At 41.7% G+C, this 6000-nt stretch overlaps 1 pseudogene; it reads left to right on the top strand.

The window, feature by feature from the left end:
* LOC121042076 (NADH dehydrogenase [ubiquinone] 1 alpha subcomplex subunit 3-like) overlaps nucleotides 1-3329 on the top strand; it is a 3859-nt pseudogene extending 530 nt beyond the window's left edge.
* The last annotated feature ends 2671 nt before the right edge of the window (nucleotides 3330-6000 follow it).

Here is a 6000-nt window from a genome sequence, read left to right as displayed (position 1 = left end):
CCCCCCCCCCCCCCCCGGCTTGTGCATTCTCTTTCTCTCTCTCTTAAGTAAATAAATAAATAAAATACCAGCTCAAAGAGAAAAGGCCACTTACATTCCATAAAGCTAAAAAAAAGTTTTCGATGGCACACATTTTTGACGACTTATTCTTGATTTTCAGGCTGTGAAAACAACATGGAATTAGGACCCAAAATGTTGGGATTGTAATTCTAGCTCTAATAGCATCTGATGGGACTGACTCCAGGAATCCTCTAACCTTTCTGGGTCTGTGTGAGAGAATAGAGTTGAGAGTATTGATAATATGCCTTCTTAAATTCTGTCATGTGATTTTTGGAATTGGCATTCCAATATATGTATCTAGACATATTTGACCAAAGTAAATATTGACAATTTTGAGTGCAACTTGGAAAACACCAAGTAGTTAAACCATCAAAATGCTTTAAAAAAAAAAAAAAAGTTATTCTTTGACCTCTCCAGTAATCCAAAAATTAGTAATATATGTTGGATAGAGGTGTCTTCTTATGTGGGTACCTCACTGCAACTTTTCTAGAATTACTGCTAGTACATGGTTTTTCTTGTTTCTGGGTATTTTAAAGAAAATTTCAAGAAGATGATTGCAACATCTGGTTGCATCCTGTGCCCTTCCTGGCAAGGGAAACATGCTGGAATTTTGTCCCTCTTCTTCTTAGGGTCTTTTATGCCCATGTTTTTTCCACTTGAGGTATGGTGACCAAGTACAAATCTGCTCTCCCTTGCCCTGGCACTATCTCTATTGTAATAGTTCTTTTCCTACCTGTCTTTTGTCACAGGCAGAGTCTTTACCACTCTTGCCATATCACGCTTCTTTGTATTCATAGACCATGTCACTAGATTGAGTTTTGGCATGCAGGTAAAGATACCAGCAGACAACCTGTCCACCTGTGATAGGTAATGGGGATCTCCTCATTTACCACAGGCTCACTTGACAGTTCTGCACTCTAACCCAATGAGTCATATTAATAATTTGCTTTGAAAAAGAACTCCAAGTCACAACCAACCTGCAGAAAGTCCTTGGGAATTTTCTTATCAGATAAGAATTAAAAATAGTGATGAAGGGGCGCCTGGGTGGCTCGGTCAGTTGGGCAGCCGACTTCGGTTCAGGTCATGATCTCACGGTTCCTGAGTTCGAGCCCCGCGTCGGGCTCTGTGCTGACAGCTCAGAGCCTGGAGCCTGTTTCAGATTCTGTGTCTCCCTCTCTCTGACCCTCCCCCGTTCATGCTCTGTCTCTCTCTGTCTCAAAAATAAATAAACGTTAAAAAAAAAAATTAAAAAAAAAATAGTGATGAAATGGGTGGGGACTGAATGGAAGGCATCCAAAAGAAGATTCCTTCTTCCTGCATTTCCCCAGACCAGGTCTTTGTCATTCCCAGCCCGAAAGAAAGGAAAGCATTTCTCTTTCAAGACTTCGTTCTAAGGATCTTCACTCTTACTTAGGTTTGTGAATCAAGTGGTGATCCTTTTTCAAACTTAATTTTAAAAATTCATGCAATATATGTTCATTATAAAAATTCTAGGGGCGCCTGGGTGGCGCAGTCGGTTAAGCGTCCGACTTCAGCCAGGTCACGATCTCGCGGTCCGTGAGTTCGAGCCCCGCATCGGGCTCTGGGCTGATGGCTCAGAGCCTGGAGCCTGTTTCCGATTCTGTGTCTCCCTCTCTCTCTGCCCCTCCCCCATTCATGCTCTGTCTCTCTCTGTCCCAAAAATAAATAAACGTTGAAAAAAAAATTAAAAAAAAAATTCTCACACTACATAATTATGTAAACATGAAAGTTCCTTTCTGTGTTCACCCTTGTAGCTATCATTCTACAGAGGTGGTCACTGTTAAACTTTTGGTATTTGACACCCCATGTGGTCTACTAGATCTAGGAATACAGTGTCAGTCTAGATGGGAAGAAGGCTTTTCATCATGGTAGGAATTCATTCTCAATTCCTAAAACTATATGTGCATTGGAATCAGCCCCTTTTACTCTATCATGGATAATCTATGAAAAAGATGTCCTTTCTAAAAATTTTTATTATGGAAGTACAGTTGACGATATGTATTTTAAACTTGGACACTGGGAGGAGGAAGAGAACATGTGAATGCCTACTATGAATGTGCCAGGCACTGTAAACAATTTATATGTTATTTAATACTTACAGCCATACTGCAGAGAGTTTAGATATTCTATAATGAAAGAAAAGGAAGCTTGAAGAGCTTCCCCAGAGTCTCACTGTTAGAAGAATCAGGAATCAAATCTGAGTTAAAGCTTATGTCTTTTCCACCCTACTACATGGGCATTTTGCCTCTTTTTCCATTCTTTCCACTAGTATTTATGGCCTGGCATAGAATATATTTTTCATCAATATTCTTGGCAATACAGCTTATAATATGTGTGTGATAAGTTACATATATAAGGCATGCTATTAATCATTGGGGGTAGGGGGAAGACTTAAAAAGACTTCAGCAAGGAAGGAAGGAATGTCCTAAACCAACTCAGAGGCCATCCAACTTAGTATACTGTCAGGAGGCACTCAAGTAAAGTTAAGGGAAAGTTTAGAAATACATTGTGGCAAATATTTTATGAGATTTAAAATGTTGAAAGTTTGTGAAGTCTCTTCTAGACCCCACTGTTCATCATTATTTTAAATTCATTCAAAATTTTCCTGTCTGAATTTTCAATTCATATAAAGATCTCTCATCTCAGTCCCTAGAGAAGTGGCATCCTCCAATTTCTAAGTTCCATTGCCAGTACTCAAGTGTTTGAAACTGCTCTCTATAGTTATCTGGCCTGTATCACCTATTCAGGTAATCTTTGTTCCCTGGGCTTAGCTCTCAGAAATCACCATTTATCCTCAGGGGTTGTGGTACTCAGTGGCTCAGTTGACTTCCCGAATGTATCTTCCAGGCTCTTCCTATAGCGTCCTTTTATTAAAAGTATATTCTGTTCTTGGGGCATCTAGCTGGCTTGGTCAGTAGAGTATGCAACTCTTGATCTCAGGGTTAAGTTTGAGCCCCACACTGGGTATAGAGATTACTTAAAAATAACATCTTTAAAAAAATAACCTGGTGCCACCTTCCTCGAGGATACCTGGGCTAAGGAACCAGTGCCGGTTGCATCCTTCACTAAGGAGGCCTCGCTACAATTCTGCCCATCCTTAGCCCCTTCATCAAATATGCCACCATAATTGACCAGGCCACATCCTACAACTATCCAGTGCCCCTCTGAGATGATGGGGACATGCCCGACATGCCCAGCCACCCCCAGGACCCCAAGATCCAAGCCTGGAGTGGCTGAAGAAATTGTGAGCACTGCTGGTGACATAGAGGAGGCCGCCTCCCCTCTGGCCAATAAAATGCAAAATGCAGCCACAAGGGGGTAAATGTATTCTGTTCTTGATCCTTGCTACAATCTCAGCAACGATGTAGGTGGATTTCCTCTCTCAGCTGCTTGAGGAACGGATGTGGTGGAACATTATTTCCTTGACTCGTACAAACTCTTGAGCTAGTGCACCTAAGCCTCTAAAAGACCTCTGGTCTTTTTAAAGCTTTTTTACACCTACCAAGTTCCAAGCCTGAAAAATCTTGTGCAGGTGTGGATCAGAATCACCAGGGGAGCTTTGGTTAAACATGAATACTTGAACCTTGCCTCAGACCTAATGAGGATCTCTGTTAATACAGTTTTTCAGTGATTCTAATCCCTGTGGCTAATTTAATTAATTAAAATGATATAAAATTTAAAATTCAGTTTCTCAGTTGTACTAGTCACATTTTAAATGCTTGATAGTCAAGGGCGCCTGGGTGGCTCAGTCGGTTAAGCGGCCGACTTCGTCTCAGGTCATTATCTCCCGGTCCATGAGTTCAAGCCCCGTATCAGGCTCTGTGCTGACAGCTCAGAGCCTGGAGCCTGTTTCAGATTCTGTGTCTCCCTCTCTCTGACCCTCCTCCGTTCATGCTCTGTGTCTCTCTGTCTCAAAAATAAAATAAAACGTTAACAACAACAAAAAAATGCTTGATAGTCAAATGTGGGTAGTAGCAATTGTATTGGTAGCACAGATAGAGAATATTTCCATCATCACGGAAAGTTCTATTGCATAGCACTGATCTGGAATACATAGATGGCAGCTGAACCTATGAGGTGGAAGTGATCTGGAGAGTGTAAACTTGAAAAAGAAGGGATCCAAGGATAGAACTGTTAGAATCCTCCCTTTAAGAGGCAGGAAAAGGGGTGTCAGGGTGGTTCAGTTGGTTAAGCATCTGACTCTTGGTTTTGGCTCAGGTCATGATCTTGCAGCTTGTGGGTTCAAGCAGCTCAGAGCCTGTTTGGGATTCTCTCTCTCTTTCCCTCTCTCTCTCTCTCTCTCTCTCTCTCTCTGCCCCTCCCCTGCTCTCAAAAAATAAACAAACTTAATAAAAAGAAAGAGGCAAGTAAAGACTCAGCAAAGGAGATTAAGAGGAGATGGCCAGAGAAGTAGGAGAGAATAAGAGAGTAGTATCCTAGAGGCCAAGAGAAAAAAGTTTTGAAAAACAGGATTCTGGTGATTAGTGTGCAATTTTAAACATTAAGGTACATGGTTAATGATGTAGGGGAGTGTTACCTGGGGAAGGATGGCTTCTCATGTCCCCACAATGGGGCACTGACCTTTGTAAATTCCCCATTGACCAAAGTCTCCCTCCCAGAAATTCAATCTTGCCCTCACGTGCATGTCACTATCTTTCAGGAACAGAATCTCTTTATCCAAGATCACATATACTAATTTTTTTTATATATGGGTGTCGCAGATTTTAACTCAAGCTCGCAAATATATTGATGTAGGATATATACCAGAATGCCAATTTATTAATAAAAATACAACTGTTAGACACTTCAGTTAGCCTAACTAGTTAATTCTCCTTTCTCCCTATTGTTTGACACGAAGGGAAGGCAAATTTTCAGTAGGTTGTTTTGTGAGTATGGAATGAGAACAAATAGTTGATCTTAAGAAGTTTCTCAGCTGCCCACTTAAAGCACTCTCAAGGGATATCTTTGTCAAAGAGTTGGCATCTTGAATTCTTGTATTTTAGGTACTTGCTTGCCTGACAAACTTCTTCCTTTTCTCCAAAAGGAGTGCAGTACCACACTTGGATTTTCAAGTTGCAATCCCCATGCAATTCTTCCTGTCTGAAATTCTTCCTAGGAAACTGGTTCTTTTGATGGTTTCCAAATTCCCGCAGGATTGCATTCATTACCCGCTGCTTTTTACTAGTTTAACTCTTAGAGGGCAACTTTTTCCAAGTTTCTGACAAACTCTTCATTGGAACCACCCTGTACAGTGTTGCCGGTAGCTATCCAGATGTTAATTATTATGAGGATTAAATGTAAAGCCAACAGATTTGGTAGTTAAAGTCATTGGAATAGTTTGGTGTCAGGGGTTTCAGTCAAGTTGTGGGAGTGGACCTCCGGGAGTAGACAAATGAACGGAATTTGAATTCTTTCGTCAGATATTTATTTAACATCTAGGAAATGCTGGGCTCTGGGAGTGAAACATAAGCAAATATGGACGAGGTCCCTGTCCTGATGTGGCTTATTTGAGCAGGAAAGGTGTCATTAATAATCATATGTCTAATGGTACAGCGTGTGTTGCTGAAGATACAGACATGTGAAGACATTTAAGAAGTGGATCTGACCTAGGGTAGGGGCTCAAGAAAAGCCTGAGGCAATGACGTAGAATCTGGGATGTGAAAGATGAATATGGTTAAGTACGAAAAGGGGAGCGGGAAGAGGCTTGTGGAGGGAAGGAGCACAGAGCTTTGAAGCGCCCCCCAAAAAAGCATGCGTGGCTACACTGCGGGGAGCGAGGAAGAGAACGGGGCAAGGCGAGTCCGGGAAAGTAGAAATAGTCAATCTCCCGGAATACGCAGGAAAGGGCGGGGAGAGGCGGCTCCACTTATAAACTACAATTCCCAGGAAGCATCTGCCAGACGGATGTGAGGTGGGGTG

Source organism: Herpailurus yagouaroundi, unplaced genomic scaffold (genome assembly GCF_014898765.1).
Source record: "Herpailurus yagouaroundi ecotype Mexico unplaced genomic scaffold, PumYag 184, whole genome shotgun sequence".
Lineage (NCBI taxonomy): Eukaryota > Metazoa > Chordata > Mammalia > Carnivora > Felidae > Herpailurus > Herpailurus yagouaroundi.
This window is presented reverse-complemented; position numbering and strand designations above follow the sequence as displayed.